Source organism: Phyllobates terribilis, unplaced genomic scaffold (assembly GCF_046119375.1).
Source record: "Phyllobates terribilis strain yellow unplaced genomic scaffold, ASM4611937v1 Scaffold_9__5_contigs__length_417890890, whole genome shotgun sequence".
NCBI classification, from domain to species: domain Eukaryota; kingdom Metazoa; phylum Chordata; class Amphibia; order Anura; family Dendrobatidae; genus Phyllobates; species Phyllobates terribilis.
The window spans coordinates 93,143,280-93,167,220 of NW_027362769.1; positions in this window are offsets into that span (position 1 = coordinate 93,143,280).

Consider the following 23,941-nt stretch of genomic DNA (forward strand, 5'->3'; position numbering starts at 1 on the left):
AAGAAGAACAGAGAAGACTTTGATAAGTCCATCTCTGTTCTCCCCTCATCCACCCCTCTCCCCCCCTCCACCCCTCCTTTTACCCCCAATCCTCCCCCCCCCCATTTTTTTTTTTCGTGCGTCCTGCAGCGGCCGAGCGCTGAGCAGTGTCTACGTCACTGATCAATGTCCGTGCTCGCTGCTTTTCAGGACTTTTTCTTGTCCCTGTCAATTCCCCCCCCAAACCTTTTTCACCACATCCGCGCACACACCCAGCAGCTGCCGAGAGTTGATTGGTGACATAGTTCACTGATCCGCACTCGTGCTCGCTGTTTGCACCACCTACGGTAGTTCCTTTTATTCTCTTTTTTTTCAGAAAAAAAAAGTTCACACCAAGCACACTGACACACACACATAATCTAAATAAAGTACTGACACACACGCACCACATACATGAGGAAAAAAAAAATGTCCGGCTCATCCCAAACTCGCTATTCAGCGGAGGAGGTATACGCTATTGTTGCCTCCGACACTGAGACTGACAGCGAGGGCGAGGATCCCACATTTCTTTACTTTTCTGACGCCTCATCGTCCTCCTCTTCCTCCTCTTCTTCCTCCTCTTCCTCCTCAGGTGCTGCTGGACCGCCCTGCAGTCGTCGCAGGAGAGAAGATGTTCCAGCGCCCCCCACTACTGACCCCATATGGACCTCGTCCCCCGAAAATTTTGAGCCACTGATTCCTGATTTTGTGGCGGAATCAGGAATCAAGTTTGACACCACTGACCTCACAGAAATAGACTTTTTCAAAGTCTTTTTCTCTGAGGATTTTATAAACCTCATGGTGGGCCAAACTAATTTGTATTATCATCAATTTTTGGAACAAAACCCCTCTTCATCATTTTCTAACTGGTCTCCTGTAGACGCAGAAGAAATGATGGAGTTTTGGGGCCTGGTCCTTCATATGGGGATCCTGAAAAAAACAGAGGTTCGGCAATACTGGAGTGTTGACGTTTTGTATAACACTCCAGTGTTCCGAATGGTCATGACCCGGACACGTTTTGAGGCCATCCGCAAGTTCTTGTATTGCCAAGATAATGCAAGGTGTCCTGCACGCGATGACCTGAACTTTAATCGTCTTTTCAAAGTTCTGCCGGTCATCGAGCACTTCAACAACAAGTTTGGTGAAGTGTACGTGCCCCAAAGGGACATCTGCGTGGATGAGTCCTTAATTTCTTTTAAAGGGCGGCTTGGATTCCGGCAGTACCTGCCCAGTAAAAGGTCCAGGTACGGGATCAAGCTGTATAAACTTTGTGAGAGTACCTCAGGGTACACTCACAAGTTTAGAGTTTATGAAGGGAAGGACTCCCGGATTGAACCCCCTGAATGCCCCCCTGTTCTATGAGTGAGTGGGAAAATTGTGTGGGACTTGGTGTACCTACTGCTGGATAAAGGTTATCACCTGTACGTGGATAACTTTTATACAAGTATCCCGCTCTTCAAGTCCCTCTCTGCGCGACATACCGTAGCTTGCGGTACTGTCTGCAAAAATCAGAAAGGCCTCCCAAAGACGCTAATTGGGCAGCTGCTCAGAAGGGGTGACAGCAGAGCCCAATGTAGCGACCACCTGTTGGTGGTCAAGTACAAGGACAAGAGGGATGTCCTTCTCTTGACCACCATACATGGTGATGGCAGCACCCTCAGCACTGTAAGAGGTTCCTCTACACAGGTCGCCAAACCAGACTGTGTAGTGGGGTACAACAAGTACATGGGGGTAGTTGATCTCTCCGATCAAGTCCTCCAGCCGTACAGTGCTTTGAGAAAGGTCGAGGTATGGTATAAGAAGCTGGCCGTGCACATTGTTCAGATGGCAATGCACAACGCTTTCCTTCTGTCAAAATGTGCAGGCCAGACTTCTGCGTCGTATCTTCACTTTCAGGAGACAGTTATCAAGGCTCTGATATTTGGCAGTGGTGGCGGAGCGGGCCTCACTACTTCTGGAACTGAAGGACCTCGAATTGTACCGGGCCAGCATTTCCCGGGGCAGATCCCTCACAGCGGAAAAAGAGGTAAGTCACAAAAGAAGTGCCGAGTGTGTTACTGAAGGGGAATACGCAAGGACACCATTTACCAATGTGACACCTGCCCCGACAAACCTGGCCTCTGCATGAAAGACTGCTTCAAAAGGTACCATACTTCCATGGACTATTGAATTAATTTCTGACGTATGACAACCTGACGAACACTACACAGCTGACGTAGTGTTCGTCAGGTTGTCATACTTCAGTTGTGTAGTGTTTGTCAGGTTGTCCTACACAACTGGCGTATAACACTACATTATAAAATTGACAAATCAGGTATCCTTTCCAAAAAGGGGGCACTTGTTGGGCATTTCCACTGTTTAGGCATATCAGGGGCTCTGAGAACGTGACATGACGCCCGCAGACCATTCCATCAAAGTCTGCATTCCAAAGCGTCACTCCTTCCCTTCGGAGCCATGACTTGCACCCAAACAGTAGTTTTCTCCAACACATGGGGTATCAGTGTACTCAGGAGAAATTGCAAACAACTTTTGGGGTCCAATTTCTCCTAGTACCCTCGTGAAAATAAAAATATTGCGGTTAAAAGAATGATTTTTTTTTCACGGCTCTACGTCATAAACCTTTGCAAAACACTTTGGGGTTCCAAGTGCTCACTATGCACCTAGATAAGTTCCCTGAGGGGTCTAGTTTCCAAAATGGGGTCACTTGTGGGGGAGCTCCAATGTTTAGGCACACAGGGGCTCTCCAAACGCAACATGGTGTCCGCTAACAAATTAGTACCATGTCGAGTTTGGAGAGCCCCTATGTGCCTACACATTGGAGCTCCCCCACAAGTGACCCCATTTTGGAAACTAGACCCCCAAAGGCCCCTATATAGATGCATAGTGAGCATTTGAAACCCCCAGGTGCTTCACAAATTAATCCGGAAAAATAATTAAGTGTTTTTTTTTCCACTTATTCATTTTTACGAATCAATTTGTGAAGCATCTGGGGGTTCCAAGTACTCACTATGCATCTAGATAGGTGCCTTGGGGGGTCTAGTTTCCAAAATGGGGTCACTTGTGGGGGAGCTCCAATGTTTAGGCACACAGGGGCTCTCCAAACGCAACATGGTGTCCGCTAACAATTTGAGCCGATTTTCCATTCAATTTGTTAGCGGACACCATGTCACGTTTGGAGAGCCCCTGTGTGCCTAAACATTGGAGCTCCCCCACAAGTGACCCCATTTTGGAAACTAGACCCCCAAAGGCACCTATCTAAATGCATAGTGAGCACTTGGAACCCCCAGGTGCTTCACAAATTGATTCGTAAAAATGAAAAAGTGGAAAGAAAAATACTTTTTCATTTTTACGGATTAATTTGTGAAGCACTTGGGGTTTCAAAATGCTCACCACCCATCTAGATAAGTTCCCTGGGGGGTCTAGTTTCCAAAATGGGGTCACTTATGGGGGGTTTCCACTGTTTAGGCACATCAGGGGCTCTCCAAACGCAACATGTCATCCGCTAATTGTTCAAGCAAATTTTACAATCAAAAAGTCAAATGGTGCTCCTTCCCTTCCGAGCACGGCCGTGCGCACAAACAGTGTTTTTTCCCCACATATGGGGTATCTGCGTGCCCAGGGGAAATTGCACAACAAATTTTTGGGTCCATTTTTTCTTGTTACCCCTGTGGAAAAAAAAAAAATTGGGTCTAAAATAACATTTTTGTGAAAAAAGTTAAATGTTCATTTTTTTCTTCCACATTCCAAAAATTCCTGTGAAGCACCTGAAGGGTTAATAAAGTTCTTGAATGTGGTTTTGAGCACCTTGAGGGGTGCAGTTTTTAGAATGGTGTCACTTTTGGGTATTTTCTGTCATAAAGACCTCTCAAAGTGACTTCAAATGTGATGTGGTCCCTAAAAAAATTGTTTTGTAAATTTTGTTGGAAAAATGAGAAATCGCTGGTCAACTTTTAACCCTTATAGCTCCCTAACAAAAAAAAATTTTGGTTCCAAAATTGTGCTGATGTAAAGTAAACATGTGGGAAATGTTATTTATTAACTATTTTGTGTGACATATCTCTCTAATTTAAGGGTATAAAAATTCAAACTTTGAAAATTTCTAAATTTTCAAAATTTTTGCCAAATTTCCATTTTTTTCACAAATAAACGCTAGTGATATCGAAGAAATTTTACCACAATCATGAAGTATAATATGTCACGAAAAAACAATCTCATAATCAGGGAGATCCGTTGAAGCGTTCCAGAGTAATTACCTCATAAAGTGACAGTGGTCAGAACTGTAAAAATTGGCCTGGTCATTAACGTACAAACCACCCTCGGGGGTAAAGAGGTTAAACAGATATACTGGTGTCTGACCAGTCAGGGAGACACTATTACTGTTTTTTTTTTTGGCAAAAAATGCCGAAAACAGGATAATACAGAGATTTGACCCGTGGAACTGCAAAACCACAGCTCTATTTTTCTGGCCTACACCAGACTCTTTTAAACATATATATTGGTGTCTGACCAGTCAGGGAGACACTATTACTGTTTTTTTTACGGCAAAAAATGCCAAAAACAGGATAATACAGAGATTTGACCCGTGGAACTGCAAAACCACAGTTCTATTTTTCTGGCCTACACCAGACTCTTTTAAACAGATATATTGGTGTCTGACCAGTCAGGGAGACACTATTACAGTTTTTTTTTACGGCAAAAAATGCCAAAAGCAGGATAATACAGAGATTTGACCGGTGGAACTGCAAAACCACAGTTCTATTTTTCTGGCCTACACCAGACTCTTTTAAACAGATATATTAGTGTCTGAACAGTCACAGACACACTCAATTTTTTTTGGGAGGGGGAGAAAATACCAAAAGGTTAATAAGACGGGTATTTGTACAGTCTGACTGAGGAAAAAAAAACAAAACAGGATTTAGATGAAAAAAAAAAAAAATTTCCCTGGCCCCTGAGACCGGGGTGATAATCTAGCAATTTGACCAACAGGAGCACACAGGACTGTAATGCAGTGTTTGTTGGTATAACCACTGCGTCTCCTATACAGCCTGCCTGATATCTTGGATGGATATTAGTCCTGAGAAGGACTGTTTGTTTGATTTGGCAGGCTTTAGAGACCCTACACTACCTATTTCGCACTATATATCTCTCCCTAACTCAGCAGCACTAACCCTACACTGGCTGATCCAGAGCGACTGTGTCCAAGATGGCGGCGCCCGGTTTTAAATACTCGAGGTGACGCTGTGCGGCCAGCCAATCACTGTAATGCCCACAAACAACATGGCTGCGGCATTACAGTGACTGGCTGGCAATCCCTGCATGTTCATTGGCTCTGTAAAGAGCGCCAAACGTGCAGGGCGGAGACCCGAGCTCCCGCCCGAGTAACCCGAAAATGCTCGGTGCTCGCCGAACATCCCGAGTAGCGTGATGCTCGGGCGAGTACCGAGCAGTGTGAAGCATGCTCGCTCAACACTAGAGACGACCAAGGAGAACACCATTGTTAAAAAAAAATCATAAAAAAGCCAGACTGGAATTTGCCAAACTAAATGTTTACAAGCCACAAAGCTTCTGGTAGAATGTCCTATGGACAGATGAGACAAAAATGGAAGTTTTTGGCAAGGCACATCAGCTCTATGTTCACAGGCGGAAAAATGAAGCATATCAAGAAAAGAACACTGTCCCTGCTGTGAAACATGGAGGAGGCTCTGTTCTGTTCTGGGGCTGCTTTGCTGCATCTGGCACAGGGTGTCTTGAATCTGTGCAGGGTACAATGAAATCTCAAGACTATCAAGGGATTCTAGAGAGAAATGTGCTGCCCAGTGTCAGAAAGCTTGGTCTCAGTTGCAGGTCATGGGTCTTGCAACAGAATAATGACCCAAAACACACACCTACAAACACCTAAGAATTTCTAAGAGGAAAATATTGGACTATTCTGAAGTGGCCTTCTATGAGCCCTGACCTAAATCCTATTGAGCATCTTAGGAAAGAGCTGAAACCTGCCGTCTGGAAAAGGCAACCTTCAAATACGAGACAACTGGAGCAGTTTGCTCATGAGGAGTGGGCCAAGACACCTGTCGAGTGGTGCAGAAGTCTCATTGACAGTTACAGGAATCGTTTGATTGCAGTGATTGCCTCAAAAGGTTGTTCAACAAAACATTAAGTTAAGAGGAACAACAATTACTGTCCAGGCCTATTTCATGAGTTTATTTTTTTTTAAATTCTGTGGAAGCAGGGGTGAAAAGCAATGACTGACTTTCATTTGTTCATTTTCATATATTTTTAATTTATTATTACTTTTGTCAAATTCAAGTTATTTCTGTGACAATTGTGTTTTTTTTCTTCATTAAATGAGGGGTACCAACAATTTTGACCACGTGTGTATATAGATAATATAATAGATTTTACCTTTAACTTTATATAACACTCAGATATTACATAGTGATAGCTCTGGGCACAGATATTGTAATAGGTGTTTCCTGCAGTCCTATGTAACAACCCTGATAACACGCATACTACTAAATGAAAATAATACTGCCAGACCATATTCATATAATAGTGCTACACTGATTATGAAACAAAGAATCAAAACACTATACTAAGACTAATAGCATCACCATTTAGTAACCATAAGGTGGTAGATAGTAAATTTACACAGGGGATCTGTAGATCTTATAAGTGTATACAGCACATATTATACATTGATACATGTAGATGTTTGTTTTACAATTTTTTCTCCATATCGCCCATGTCACCATGATGATTTATTCCATCCATGCTTCGTCTCTATGAAATGGAAAAAAATAGACTTGGGTCATCATTATTTCAGCACTCTCTGCAATTTTCTACACAAACCTACTTAGTGCTAAACCCTCTCCAAACAGTAATAATATCCTTACACCGTCATTGTATCACCCTGTTCTGCCCCCAACAGTAAAAGTGTGCCTATACAGGCTAACAATGCCCCTCTCGGTGCCTCCACATGGTAATAGTGCTCCCTCTGTGCCTCCATACAGTAAAAGTAACCCCTATTTATCCCCACACAGTAATAATGCCTCCTCTCAGCCTCATTTACTGCCGCCATACAATAATTATACTGATATTTGTGCCCTTGCTCAGTAATATCCTCCATTTAGCTCTTTGTTCCCCCTTGCTTTCAAATGTATCTGCATCGTAAGGATGCTGCTTGTCTGGAATTCGACAGCTCCTCTGAGTCCCTGAAGTCTTAGGGAGAGTTAGCCAGTGACTGAGTAACGTGATGGTGAACCATTAAGGAAGCAACATTATCGAAGCCAAGTAACACATTGGACCAAAAGAGACCTATAGAAACTGGTACAAGGCAATGGAAAGAAATTCGACTTCTGTTGCACTTTTTTTTCATAGTTTTTTGTTTGTTTTTTATTTATATGTCAGAAACCTGCACAGGCCTTTCAATGTATTATCATCTTCTCACCCAGAGTGATTTCCCAGGGATACGGAAAACACAGTGTGGACCTTAGAAATGTTTAATTCCAGACGAGTATAGCCATCATTAGCGGAGCAGTCATGCCTTTACGAATAAATAATTAGTCTGATCTTTGCTTTTTTATCTTTGCTTTTTATCTTGTCTTATTTTCAATGTTCATGATGCTTTACTGTCCCTTTCCCAAAATATCCAAGGGGTAACGTTTCTCCTTGCGGAGAGTGACATGTTAAGCACCTCTCTGAAGAGACAATTTGCATATTTCCCAGAGGAGCATTGCATCTTAAAAGTCTCCTAACCTTGACATGCTTAACATGTCCCTCTTCGCAAGGAGAATCGTTACCGGTCTGACACCTCTCACCCAGCCAAGCCAGATCTCACACTTTGCACTGATGAGGAGCAGTACCCTGAAACACAGTGGCTGCAAATTGAGATTCTGGTTCTGGCTTTTATCCTTAGTCATGTGACAAGGCTTGTTAAAGGGTTGATATTGACATTTAGGATTGCTACTTCCTATAGGTGGCACTAGAGTTCTAGTCCTCTTCCTCTCTGAAGAGACAATTTGCAAATTATCCAGAGGAGCATTGCGGCTTAAAAGTCTCCTCACCTCGACATGCTTAACATGTCACTCTCCGCAAGAAGAAATATTACCCCTTGGATACTGGTCTGGCGCTTCTCACCCAGCCAAACCAGATCTCACACTTTGCACTGATGAGGGGCAGTACCCTGAAACACAGTTGCTATAAATTGAGATTCTAGCTCTTGCTTTTATCCTAAGTCATGTGACAAGGCTCGTTAAAGGGTCGATATTGACTTTTAGGATTGATACTTCCTAGAAGTGGCGCTAGAGTTCTAGTCCTCTTCCTCTCTGAAGAGACAATTTGCATATTTCCACAAACAAACACACATTCTCAGCTAATCTTCACTAAGTTGTGATTTGTCTCTGTTAACCTCTTCTATCGTGGCGCACTGACATTGGTACAGCACAAATTGAAGGAATAAAATGCATTCATGTCCCAAGTTCTAATCCACCTCACATACTGTATATAGATATAAAAAATGACTGATTCTGCAATTGTTTTCTTCTTCTTTTCACTTAAGAATTCATAGACAAATATTAGTGAATATATATTAAAACCGGTAATAGTTTATATGTCAATTCATTATATACTCTACTTTCAAATTTATAAACCCATTTCTCCGTCTTTTTTGTGATGAACTTTGACACATCATGGCGCCAACATTTGAACTTCTACCGCTATAAATGTAACTGCAGTGTATTGTAAGCTATGGATTTTTGTCCCGATGAAGAAGCCTGTAGTACTTAGATACACGTCGACTGAATAAAGAAAAAGCGCTAATACTTCCTGTCTGGACTTGGATCTAATATATGGATATACCAGCAGCGCAGATTATCTACAAATCTTCCTTATCTGTGATTTCCCAGTCTCATGAACCGTTGGACCTGCAGCAGCTGGATTTATATGTCATTGAAATAAGGTTAGCATAACCATTTTTAATACCTTTATCTCGCCCGGATAAAACCCTATTGCACTGTTTTTCTCCTTCCAATTTTTCCTTAATCGTCACTGCTGGCAGATGACACTACTTTTAATTAGATTTTAATTAATAAGTATTGTCTGGTTTCCATAGAGGTTTCCTGGAATAATTATTTAAAGAAATCTCAGTAAAAAATTGTTTTTCATAAATCCTCCTAATTACGTATGTGATGTAGTGCAAGTATATTAAAATACTTACCGATCTCCGTCTTTCCCGGTTGCCAGCATCGCTCCAATCCTCTTTTGGCCAAATATGTCTGCTTTTCAGCTTTCCCAGCACACACTGTGTGGTACGTCGCTTCTTTTCCAATATAAGTTTAAGAAAACCCCAAAAATAAGCTCCTTAGACTTATATTAAGAAAGCAATAATTTAAAGAACCTTGTACTCTAAAATTAGATGCAAATGGTGAATAGTCTTATTGTGTTAGAAACATACAATCCACAGAATCAGTGTGCAACATTTCGGCCTCTAACCCAGCCAAATCAGATCTCATACTTTGCACTGACGAGGGGGCAATACCCCGAAACACCGTGTCTGCAACTTGAGGTTCTGATTTGGCTTTTATCCTAAGTCATATTGCAAGAATCGTTAAAAGGTTGATAGTGACTTCGCCCCTGAGGGTTCGGCCACCACAGGAATGCTGCACTTCTTTAATGGAGTGTGGTGTTCCTCCTCTGAGGTAAGCCTGGTGTGGGGTAGTGTTCCAGCCTTTTGCATCCAACACCACATTCCACCAGAGGGAGCTAGTATGCACTAGGTGCGGCTCCCCTGGTTACAGGGAGACTGGGGAACACAAAGTGGTAGGAACCAGTTAGTGGGTGTGGGTGTTGGAACAGTTAGTCAGTTACACTTCTAATTTCATATTTAATAGTATGCCATCTTTGATCTTCGTTCTTTGGCGGTTCTTGGGCTGTCAAGCGGTCTAAACTACTGTGTGTAAAGTGACTTCCCTCCGGGAGCGCAGATCCTGTGTGGGCCTGCACCGGCGTGGGACGCAGCCCTCGTACCCCGATCTATGGGACGAGAGGTAGGTTGCAGACGAGGAATGTCTCAACCCGGCCAAGGACCAGGATCAAGAAGGCCCGGGAGCTTTAGAGTGTGGCTCCCTAGCAAATGGGTCCCGGGGAGGATGCAGACGGAGCGGAGCACGCCACCTGTCCTCGCCTACCTGATCTATTCAGAGGGATTCCGGCTGCGAGAGGGGTACCGGCCCCCGACACCCAACCTCGTACTCTATGTCCAGGACGGGAAAGTCCGGTTAGGCCCTGAGGATCCCGCCGGGCCTCGAATGGAGAGGAATTGCCACCAGAGCCCTACACCTGAGAGGAGCTCAGAGGGAGACCCGGCCTATCTACACACGCACAGACGGGAAAGGGTAAAGTCTGTAGTGCAGGAACACTCTGGTGTAGGGATGCTACCGCACACTGGACTTCCTCGGAGGTAGTCGGACCCCCGTCCCTGGTGGCCGCAGGACTCCGTGAGAAGCAGGGAGAAGCCTTGCGCTGCTTATGAGAACTGTGAGTAAAGCCTTGGAAATTCATCCCTATGGCCTCCGGACTGTTCATTACGTGCCATACCACGCGACGCGGTGCCCGCACTCCCCACGCTACTACTACTACCCCCTTCATCCTGCCTTGCCTGCCCTGAGGACGCACTTCGCCTGTGGGGAGCAGCAAGAACTTTAGCCGCCATGACATCGGGCCTCAGCGGACTGTAGCGGCGCTGGTGGCGCATCACCAGACACCACAGGTGGCGTAGTCGACAATTACCACTCAACCCGGAAAGCCCTAACATCATTTTTAATGTGACGGCCCTGGGCACGGAACGGGTCCAGGCCACGACTGCATCCCCGTTCTCAACGTCGGACCCGGCTCCGAGTACCCCATCTTCCCAGGGCAGGGCTTGCGAGCGTTACAGTGGCGCTATAGAGTTCTAGTTCTCTCTAAAGAGGCAATTTGCATATTTAAGGTCACACTTTCAACAGACACAGATTGCAGAGAGTAAATCGTGTAAGAGATATGGCTTTTGTAAACAGCGCTATGTTATAGCATATGTTTGCTGGAGGAAAGCACAAACATATGCTATAACATAGCGCTGTTTACAAAAGCCATCTCTCTTACATGTTTTTTTACTCTCCGCAATCCAAGCCTGATGAAGGACTATTGTATGACCGAAACGTTACACAGTGATACAGTGGATTGCATAATTCTAACACAATAATACTATTTACCATTTGCATCTAAATTTGGAGTGCCAGGTTCTTTAAATTATTGTCTTGCAATGGAATCCTACCTGAGCACCAACCTCACAAAGTGCCATGCCTCTATGTTATTAAATTGAGAAAGCGACTTCCACTCCACGCAAAAATCCCTGTGTAAACCAGTTAGTCTGTTTTCAGATCACATGGTCCAGAAGAGGACAGGAGCAGCGCTGGAAACCGGGGAAGACTGCAATGAGTAAGTATTTTAATCACTTGCATTATATCACATCTATAATTTTGAGATTTTTTTTTTACGCAGACTTCTTTAAAGGGGTTTTCCCATGAATGAAAGTTGATTTTAATCAATAGATCTTGGAATAATAATAACTTCCCCAATTGGATATATTTAAATAAAATGTTCCTGTGCTGAGATAATCTTATAAATGTTCCCCTGTGTAATGGCTGTGTCTGACCGTACAGGAACATGGTCTGATCATACCACATCTCTTGGGCGGGGGGGGGGAGCAAAAGACTATGCTGACATTACTGCAGGGGATTGCAGGTGATTCTTTTTGCGAGGTAAAACATTTCTCTGCCTGTTGTTAAGCAATGTTTTACTTCAAAGAAAGAATCAGCAGAAATCCCCTGCTGTAATACCTGTAGTCTCTTTTCCTTCCTCCCCTGCCCAGGAGCTGTGGTATGATCAGACCATGTTCCTGCACGGTCAGACACAGCCATTACACAGTACACAGCAGGGGCACATTTATAAGATTATCTCAGCACAGGAACATTATATTTAATCACATCCAATTGGGGAATTTATTATTATTACATGATCTATTGATTAAAATGAACTTTTGTTCGTGGGAAAACCCCTTTAAGTAAGACTGTATATTGGACCTGAACTGCATAAGGAAGAGATGTAAGAATGTGATGTTTAAAGTAGAACTTATTTCCAGCAGTCATATTACTTCTTTTGCGTCTCTAATGCCTCCTTTTTCTAGCAGCTCGTAAATTTATACATTAAGAGATTAACTGGGATTTGAAACTTCATAACAGTTTTAGCTCATGTAAAACTTGCTTATATGCCTCAGCTTGCTATGTGATAATGGATGCTCTTGTCCGATGGATTAGCTACTGTTCATCTCTTCTATGGATCTCTGCACTTTATCACATTTGTATTGCAGTATTTTCCTATAAATCTTGTGTGAGATCCAGTTAGAGATGAATAAAATGACAGAAAGTTGTCTTGTCTTGACAAAATTTGGTGCTTTTTTTCTGTTAAAACGTGTTCTTTCTGACTTTTCAGAATAATCTGCGGTGTGTCTACATTAACAATAGTGCTATTTATGTCCATGATATGACTTGTATCCTGCATTTTTCACCAGTTTTTCCTCTGCAGGTCCCTTTTCTAATTTTTACTTATATGTAAACCAATGGATGTAGAGTTGCTTTTGGGTGAGATATACCACTTACTAGAAAACCACAGCATGTCTGACTCCTCCTGTCTGTTCTGTCACTCTGCTCCTTCCTCCTCCTCCCTTCTACATAGACTTCAATAGACAGCTGTAATCTAGTCCCTGGACATCTGTCGAGTCAGCAGTCTTCCCCATGATTGTGGAGCCTACTTAAGCAGACTAAGGGGCCTTTTTAAATGCATCGGAAGCCTTTAAAGGTGTTTTTTGTTAATTATTCTAATTTACTGAGATAATGACTTTTGTCTTTTCATTGGCTGTAAGCCATAATCATCAACATAAACAGAAATAAACACTTGAAATAGATCACTCTATTTGACTCTATATGAGTTTCACTTTTTGTATGTGAAGAGCTGAAATAAATTAACTTTTTGATGATATTCAACTTAGTGAGAAGCACTTGTATCTCAATGTAGCAGATTATTTACAGAAAAATACATATACAGTTGTGCTCAAAAGTTTACATACCCCGAATAATTTTTCCTTTCTTGACCTTGTTTCAGAGAATATGAATGATAACAAACAAACTTTTTCTCCACTCATGGTTATTGGTTGGGTCAAGCCATTTATTGTCAAACTGCTGTGTTTTCTGTTTTTAAATCTTGCTAGACAGCGCATGAATTTACAGGAGCTGGAGGCTTTTTGCCAAGAAAAATGGGCAGCTTTACCATGTGAGAAAATAAAGAACCTCATCCACAACTACCACAAAAGACTTCAAGCTGTCATTGATGTTGGGGGGTGATACACAGTATTAAGAACTGGGGTATGTGAACTTTTGATCAGGGTCATTTGGATGTTTTTTGTTGTCATTAAGATTTAAAAAGAGAAAACACAGTAGTTTGACAATAAATGACTTCACCCAATCAATAACCATGAGTGGAGAAAAAGTTTGCTTGTTGTCATTCATATTCTCTGAAACAAGGCCAAGAAAGAAAAATTCTGCCGGGGTATGTAAACTTTTGAGCACAACTGTATATATGCAAAATACTACTTAGCATAGTAGCAAACAAAATATCAAAGATAACGTCAAACGCATGGAAAGAGATTTGTTTTCGCATTCAAAGGAAAGAACGTGGCAAGCAGAGAGAGCAAAGACCAGTCCAGGCACCGAAACAGACGTGACTAACTCTGATGAGGCCTGGGAGGATTCTGTACAAGTGCGCAAAAGGTCACAACATTGTGAAGTCATGATGTGCATTGTGACCTTGTGTGTGAATTTGCAGAACTGTCATCAGAGTCGGAAGTGCCATCTTAGCGTGAAAGACCTGGGATTGGGACTTCAGTACTGGGGATCAGAAGCTGCAATGGAGACCAGACGAATGACGGTGAGGAGTGGGAGGTGGCTGGGTGCTGGAGCAGTGAGGCTTTGCACTTTTTTTTAACCTTTAAATGGCCCCCTACTGTTCAGAAAAATGGCGGTCAGTAGCCGCCATATGGCTGCATCAATGCAAATGTGCATTTTTGTAAAATTTTAGTAAAATTCAACTTCACACAAATTTATTCGCTCATCTCTAGATAGAACACATAAGAAATAACTCCAACAAACTAAGGATATCTGGAACTACCTTGCCATTATTTATATGGTTTTGTCATCATTGAATGTTTTTTATTTTTCAAATTCTTATATTATCTATTAAAGTAAGTTTTTTAATTTACTTTTTGCCAAATAAAATTCTTAAAACTATTTTATTTGGCAAAAAAAACTATTAAAAAAATATTTTTTTCAACTTTTTCTATTTTAGTTTGTGTACAAAGATGGAATAACATGTAGCCTAAATAATATATTAAACTAACAACCTGGATTTTAGATCCATTTTAAAAGCACCCATTTTCAGCAATAATAGCTGCTTTTAGAAAAGTACAAATAATTGTGCTTAAACTACTCGCAGGCACACAGTGGAACTTTTAATAAGTTAAGGTCAGTAAGTCATTTATCAATGGGGAGACTTTCGGAAAATCTAAATCCTTGCACTCAGATGGTAAATCAAATGTAACCCAACTGCCCCCTGTGTCATGTCTCTGTCTCTGTTTTCTGTCAAGGAAAAAAAAACAAGCTTGTATTCACAGCCCTCTAAGAAACTCTCCAACTATATCTCTCCATGAAAAATAATGCTATGTATTTACCGTACATGTGTTTCCAGTTCAGCAGTGAGAAGCATATAAATTACTCTATGGCTACAGTGATTACTATCTGTGTCAGAACTGTATCATACTAGGCGCTTGAGAAAGTTTGTGGAATAGTGCTATAATTTGTTTCACATGTTATTTCACATTTGTTTATATTATTGAGGAAATATAAAACATGTTTAAGAAAAGTTCCACTGTTATACAATTGCAAGAAAAAAGGAAATATTTGGATTTCTGCATTAATTACTAATAAAGTGTGGTCTGATTATAATTTAAGCCTCAATCGTGGACAAACGCAATCTAAACTAATAACACACAAATAGATATGCTACTCAAATACTTTATTGCATAAACCATTGTGTAGAGAGAAAAATTAAGTGAACCTCTGTAAAGTTAAATTGTAAACAGTGTTTCAATTCAGGACATGATATCGGAAGTGTGGGTTTGACAGCTTCTTTGTGTGCTAGATAAAAGCACACAAAGCCTGGTTACGGACAAATCTTTTCCTCTTAAAAAATGAAAGTTTACCACGAACCATCCCTCATGGCAAACAACTTTTAAAGGACTTTGGTGCCCTAGGCAAATGAAGCCAATGGTGCCCCCCCCCACCCCAAAGCAAAGGAATGGCTCAGAGACTAAGGTAACTGGACCCCTAATGCATGTTCCCCTCTGGTGGGTTAGGTAGCAAACTTTGATGACCACTTTCACTAGAATTGTTACCTTTTTTTAAAAAAAAAAAAAAAATCATCAAAAGTAAAAAAAAAGTGAGATACAGAATCAATAATTTTTTGGGGACCATTTACACCATAGAGGGGAAAAAATAGCTAGTATATTCATCCCTGACGTCCTATATTTTAAATGTAGAACCGAAGGATAGTTATGGAAACTAATAAAGCATAACTATAATCGGGGCCGTTTAATTTCAATTAAGGTGTCCAGCATTGGGCAGATACCCTAATGAAAAATAAATAGACCCCCATTATAAATAAAGGGATACATCTGATGGTTTTTGAGTCCGTCATGCGACAAATACAGCTTGCACAAAACTGATGGTGGTTCTGGTGATGTATTCCAGGTCTGGTGACCTAGTCATATAGTGATGGTTGTTCTGATGCTGTATTCATGTGGTGATGATGATTCTGGTGATATGTTCATCACCAGAACCATCATCAGTACATGAATGTGAAGCTAAAATCATCATCAGTACATAGTTAGAGCACCAGAACCATCAATAGAACATGAATATAGCACCAGAAGCATCATCAGTAAATAGATACAACACCGGAACCAGCATCAGTACATGAATATGTCACCAGAACCATCATCAGAACACAAATACGTCACCAGAACTACCATCAGTACATGAATGTATCATGAGATCCACTATTAGTACATGAATACAGGCCCATCATCAGCACTTGACTATGTCACCAGAACCACCATCAGTAAATTAATACTTCACCAGAACCTTCATCAGTACATGAATACATCACCAGAACCACCATAAGTACATGAAAACATGACCAGAACTAAGAGTACTTGAATCCAAGAATCAAGCTTAGTACAACGATCAATTGTAATATCAAGTTAGGCCCCATAAACAATTGTATCGCATGATCCTACAACCCTACAACTCCCAGTATGTCCTTAACAATGGTAAGGAGATACTGGGAGTTATTATTAACAGCAACCATCAGACTGAAGACTATACATGAACCACAGTACTGATGAGAATTAGTCAGCATCACAAATATACAGTCATGGCCAAAAGTATTGAGAATGAGACAAATAGTAATTTTTCCAAAGTTTACTGCTTCATTTTTTGTAATGGCAATTTGCATAAACTCCTGAATGTCAAAGAGTGATCAGCTTAACAGCAATTACTGTACTTGCAAAGTCAATATTTGCCCAGAAAATGGACTTTAACCCCCAAAACACATTTCAACATCATTGCAGTCCTGCCTTAAAAGTAGCAGCTAACATCGTTTTAGTGATTGATCCATTAACACAGGTGTGGGTGTTGATGAGGACAGGGCTGGCGAACAATCAGTCATGATTAAGTAAGAATGACATCACTGGACACTTTAAAAGGAGGCTGGTTCTTGGTATCATTGTTTCTCTTCAGTTAACCATGGTTATCTCTAAAGAAACACGTGCAGCCATCATTGCACTGCACAAAAATGGCCTAACAGGGAAGAGTATCGCAGCTACAAAGATTGCACCTCAGTCAACAATCTATCGCATCATCAAGAACTTCAAGGAGAGAGCTTCCATTGTTGTCAAAAAGGCTCCAGGGCGCCCAAGAAAGACCAGCAAGCGCCAAGACCGTATCTTAAAACTGTTTCAGCTGCGGGATCGGACTACCAGCAGTGCCGAGCTTGCTCAGGAATGGCAGCAGGCTGGTGTGAGTGCTTCTGCACGCACTGTGAGGTGGAGACTCTTTGAGCAAGGGCTGGTTTCAAGGAGGGCAGCAAAGAAGCCACTTCTCTCCAGAAAAAACATCAGGGACCGACTGATATTCTGCAAAAGGTACAGGGAGTGGACTGCTGAGGACTGGGGCAAAGTCATTTTCTCTGATGAATCCCCTTTTTGATTGTTTGGGACATCTGGAAAACAGCTTATTCGGAGAAGAAGAGGTGAGCGCTACCACCAGTCTTGTCTCATGCCAACTGTAAAGCATCCTGAAACCATTCATGTGTGGGGTTGCTTCTCAGCCAAGGGAATCGGCTCACTCACAGTCTTGCCTAAAAACACAGCCATGAATAAAGAATGGTACCAGAATGTCCTCCAAGAGCAACTTCTCCCAACCGTCCAAGAGCAGTTTGGCGCCCAACAATGCCTTTTCCAGCATGATGGAGCACCTTGCCATAAAGCAAAGGTGATAACTAAATGGCTCATGGAACAAAACAAAGAGATTTTGGGTCCATGGCCTGGAAACTCCCCAGATCTTAATCCCATTGAGAACTTGTGGTCAATCATCAAGAGACGCGTGGACAAACAAAAACCAACAAATTCTGGCAAAATGCAAGCATTGATTATGCAAGAATGGACTGCTATCAGTCAGGATTTGGTCCAAAAGTTGATTGAGAGCATGCCAGGGAGAATTACAGAGGTCTTGAAGAAGAAGGGGCAACACTGCAAATATTGACTTGCTGCATTAACTCATTCTAACTGTCAATATAACCTATTGGTACTCATAATATGATTGCAATTATATTTCTGTATGTGATATAAACATCAGACAAACACTAATAAAAACCAGAGGCCAGCAGATCATGTGAAAATATAATTTTGGTGTCATTCTCAAAACGTTTGGCCATGACTGTACATTTACACTGTGTTCCAAATTATTATGCAAATAATATTTCTCAGAATTTCCCAAATTACCTATATGAATTGCAGTCATTGTAATTTTCCAGTCAAATAACTATTAGAGTACAATTGAAAGGTTTTTGTACAAACTGCCTATGATAACAGTATATTTTAAAAAAAATAAAACACTCAAACTGCACTCAAAATGCATGTTCCAAATTATTATGCACAGCAGAGTTTTCAACCTTTTCATTTTAATAAAGAACAAAAAAATGGTCATTTTTTAAATTATAAGCATTAGCAGGTTATTACAAACTGAAATCAAACAGTTTTCAACTCAAAACTTTATTCTAGGTGATGTTACATTTGCACATAGGACCGCTTGTTCGAAAGGAGCTTCTGAACTCTCTCGTCCATTGAATTTGTCAGGTTTTGGATGGTTTCTGCTTCAATTGTTTTGCATGAGGACAGAATACCCTCCCAGAGCTGTTGCTTAGATGTGAACTGCCTCCCACCATCATAGACACTCCCTTTGATGATGCTCCAGAGGTTCTCAATGGGGTTGAGGTCAGGGGAGCATGGGTGCCACACCATAAGTTTGTCCCCTTTTATGCCCATAGCAGAAAGAGATGCAGATGTGTTATGTGCAGCATGAGACGGGGCATTATCGTGCATTAAATGATCTAGATGGTCCAGATAGATGGAGTGGAGGATGGCTGGTTGATAGACACCCCATGCAAACACGGCTACGGCGCTAACAAGGAAGAGGTGGAGTAATGTTTTGGGCTGGAATCATGGGGAGAGAGATTGTCGGCCCCTTTAGGATCCCTGAAGGGGTAAAGATGAACTCCATAATGTATATTGAGTTTCTCAAACAGCACTTCCTTCCATGGTTCAAGAAGAAGAACTGTGCATTCCGCAGCAAGATAATTTTCATGCATGATAATGCCCCGTCTCATGCTGCACATAACACATCTGCATCTCTGGCTGCTATGGGCATAAAAGGGGACAAACTTATGGTGTGGCACCCATGCTCCCCTGACCTCAACCCCATTGAGAACCTCTGGAGCATCATCAAAAGGAGTGTCTATGATGGCGGGAGGCAGTTCACATCTAAGCAACAGCTCTGGGAGGGTATTCTGTCCTCATGCAAAACAATTAAAGCAGAAACCATCCAAAACCTGACAAATTCAATGGACGAGAGAGTTCAGAAGCTCCTTTCGAACAAGCGGTCCTATGTGCAAATGTAACATCACCTAGAATAAAGTTTTGAGTTGAAAACTGTTTGATTTCAGTTTGTAATAACCTGCTAATGCTTATAATTTCAAAAATGACCATTTTTTTGTTCTTTATTAAAATGAAAAGGTTGAAAACTCTGCTGTGCATAATAATTTGGAACATGCATTTTGAGTGCAGTTTGAGTTTTTTATTTTTTTAAAAATATACTGTTATCATAGGCAGTTTGTACAAAAACCTTTCAATTGTACTCTAATAGTTATTTGACTGGAAAATTACAATGACTGCAATTCATATAGGTAATTTGGAAAAATCTGAGAAAATATTATTTGCATAATAATTTGGAACACAGTGTATAGCCAGGTACCTTATAGATTATATCTTCTCTGAAGTAGTCTCTTTCGTTTCATCTCCATCTTGTCTAGATGACATGATGACTTTTTACATTCACAGCTCATCTCTGCAGACCTACCTCTTCTCCAGTCTTTTGCAGCACATCCCCACACAGTGCCCTTAAAAATAAGAGTGTTATTAAAATGCCCTTTGCATAAAAATATCTGTTCATATTATGACCTAAATAAGCCTCCTATGGTACATGACCTCCACACTGTCTACCATTATCAGCTATAGCTGCCACACCATCCACCCTTATGAACCACGGCCTATACCATGGCTGTCCCCTCTCTAATTTTTCATTACACTTTCTATATCTCCACGCTCTCCCCCCATCATGCTAACTCCTCTCCATATTGTGCCTCCATTTCACGCTGTCTCCTCTCTATATCCATTCTGTGTCCCCTCTTCACACTATGCCCTCATACTGCCCACCAAGCTGCCCTCTTCAAACTGTAACCAGTCCTCACATTGTCCCCCTACACAGTATAATGGTCACCACAGCCGCCCATACAGTATGATATCCACAACAACCCCCCATTATATAGTATGGCCACCACCACAGTCCCCATATATATGATGTCCACCACATGCCCCCATATATAGTATGATGTCCACCACAGACCCCATAAATAGTATGATGTCGCAAACAGCCCCTATGTATACTATAATGGCCCCCAAAGCACCCCATATAGTATTATGGTCCACAAATAGCACCTCAAACAGTATGATATTCACCACGGCCCCCTATCCAGTATGGTCACCACACCTACTCATATATTTTGCTGTCTCACCGCACAGCTTCTCATTTCATGGCCCAAATTCATGGGCCCCCCACAGCCCCTCATTTCATGGCTCCCGGCACAGACCTTCATTTCATGGACCACTGCACAGACCCTCATTTCATGGACCCCCACATTGCCCCTCATTTCATGGTCCCCCACACTGCCTTTCATTTCATGCCCCCTTGCACAGCCCCTCATTTTATGCCTCCTTGAACAGCCCCTCATTGTATGTCTCTCCTGCACAGCCCCTCATTTTATTCCCCCCTGCACAGCCCCTCATTTTATTCCCCCCTGCACAGCCCCTTATTTTATTCCCCCATCTGCACAGCCCGTCATTGTAATACCCCATCTGTACAGCCCCTCTTTTTATTCCCCCCATCTGCACAGCCCCTTATTGGAATCCCCCATCTGCACAGACCCTCATTTTATTCCCCCATCTGCACAGCCCCTCATTTTATCCCCCCCCATCTGCACAGCCCCTCATTTTATTCACCCATTTGCAACAGCCCCTTATTTTATACCCCCATCTGCACAGCCCTCATTTTATTCCCTCCATCTGCACAGACCCTCATTTTATTCCCCCATCTGCACAGACCATCATTTTATTCCCCAGCGGAGTTCCCAGCGGAGCAGGGGGCTGATTACAGCTCCTCTGCTCCTGTCCCGGGTGGTGCTGACATCAGCTGTATTCACGTCTAATAGACGCAAATACAATTGAGTGCAGGGAGGGAGTGCTGGCTGCAGCGCAGGTAGAGAGAGGGGTGAGTGGTGTCAGTGACTGACACTGCTCCCCTGTGTGCTTGCACCCCAACCGCCACTATGCTGTATGTCTGTGGCCGGAGCAAGGTTCCGGGCGGCCAAAGGCATTCAGCAATTTTTTTTTTCACAGTGTGCCCCCCTCGGATAGGCAAGAGTTAGCACCCTAGGCAGGTGCCTACCCTGCCTACTCATTGTCCTGTCCCTGCAAGGTTTCATTTTATTCAGCTTCCTATGACCTGCATGGCCATATAAACAACTTAAAAGGATTCTACTGACAGATTCCCTTTAAAGTACACAGCCATGTTCTACCTTTTCTTTATTTCTATTGATCAAGTATTTAGAACCACTAATAGCATTTGCCACTATTGCTACCATTTGGACTTGGCAGATCTGAGATTTTTATATTCTCTATGGCTAGCATTATTATGAGATCTACTATGTGGCTGCTCCTTCTACATAGATACTGTTATGAGAGTTAAAATTTGGCTGAAAATGGCTCTGCTGCCAACACTATATTATGAACACTTTATGTGGTTGTGTGTATTTCTTTTATGTTGTTTATTGTTTTAATTCAGCTACATGGAGAAAACTGTGGCAATTATCATTTGTGGGGTACATCTGTTGGCCCTATAAATTTTTCAAGCATGTTACATTTCTATTAAATAAAAATAAATGGCATCGTATAGTTAAGTAATACACTCCTCATTGAAATAGCTTCACATAGGAAAATGGAATTATGGAAATCACAAGCTCGATAAAAAAAATACTAGTGATATGCAAGTGAAGAAAAAATGGAAACCGATTTCTCAAAATTTCTCAATTTATTCATCATTGAGCATGAATGCCACATACAGAAATCCTGGCTCTTACAGCCTTGGTTGCTATCAATGAGGTTATAAATAGAGATGAGCGTTGTTCTACTCGAACTGTTCGCCAATCTCAAATTCGAGCTGTTTTGGGCGGTGTTCGAGCCGTTCGGCGAACACGAACAATTTGAGAAAAATTCGGCTGTTCGAGGTTATGTTCGATAACTGTTCGTGCACCAAAATCATAACTGGATTTTTTCTCAGTAATGATGAAAATTAATGTTAATACGCAGTTTGAGTGTACAGCGGGGTGGGGGGAGGGGCAGGGGATGGATCTCTGCAGGAACAATGAAGATTTCCATTTTTTTTTCTCTTTCCCGCATTTGCAGTGGGGAGGTGCAATCTGTCAGCCTATCAGCAGCGCACACACGGAGCGAAGTGCTTTTTTTCACACAAGCAAGGGCATGTGTCATTGGCAGTGTATGTCACATGTCCTTGCCCTATAAGACCAAGCCATTTTCCCCGTCGCCACCATTTTCTCACTGCTGCAGCTGCGTGTTAGACGGCACCGCTGTTGCTGTGTGCGCTATACCTTGTTAATTTCAAGCCAATTTTCGCACAAATATACAGATAGCTTGGGAGTAGGGAATAGTTGTGATTGCAGTCCTTTTAAGGACTAGATTACAGCATTTCCTACGACTTTTATCAGGGAGGTCTGTGCTCTTAAATAGATAGGTTGTGGGAGTAAAGACTAATTGTAATTGGAGTCCTTTTCAGGACTAGGTTACATCAGTTCCTATCAGTTTTTGCCAGGCAGGTCTGTGCCAGTGCTGTGCAAGTTTTTTTCACAGCATTTGGCTGAATCTAGCAAAGCTAATCCTTTTTGGCCTATTGCAGAGTGTGTTAGTCAGTGGAGTAGCCTATCTGTGTTGCAAGATATACCACCTGTGTATAGAATACCAATTTTTTTACTGCACCTAGTGAAGTAAAATCTTTTGGGCATAGCATCATTCTATTAGTCCATCTATACTGACCTCCATCAGGTTGCAAATTAAAACTAAATTTTATCTGCATCTACAGTACCTCTGAAAAAATATTTGGGCTTCTAGCAGTGTGTGGGACTTGTTCTATTAGTCCATCTATACTGACCTCCATCAGGTTGCAAACTGAATATATTTTTTTCTGCATCTACCTCTGAAAAAATATTGGGCTTCTAGCTGTGTGTGGGTCTTGTTCTATTAATCCATCTATACTGACCTCCATCAGGTTGCAAACTGAATATATTTTTTTCTGCATCTACCTCTGAAAAAATATTTGGCCTTCTAGTAGTGTGTCGGACTTTCTCTATTAGTCCATCTATACTGACCTCCATCAGGTTGCAAATTAAAACTAATTTTTATCTGCATCTACAGTACCTCTGAAAAAATATTTGGGCTTCTAGCAGTGTGTGGGACTTGTTCTATTAGCCCATCTATACTGACCTCCATCAGGTTGCAAACTGAATATAATTTTTTCTGCATCTACCTCTGAAAAAATATTGGGCTTCTAGCTGTGTGTGGGTCTTGTTCTATTAATCCATCTATACTGACCTCCATCAGGTTGCAAACTGAATATATTTTTTTCTGCATCTACCTCTGAAAAAATATTTGGCCTTCTAGTAGTGTGTCGGACTTTCTCTATTAGTCCATCTATACTGACCTCCATCAGGTTGCAAATTCAAAATAATTTTTTTCTGCATCTAACCCAGCCAATAGTTTTGGCCTAATACCACAGTTTGGCCACTCAGCTCTGCTCGGTTACCATCCATTGTTTTT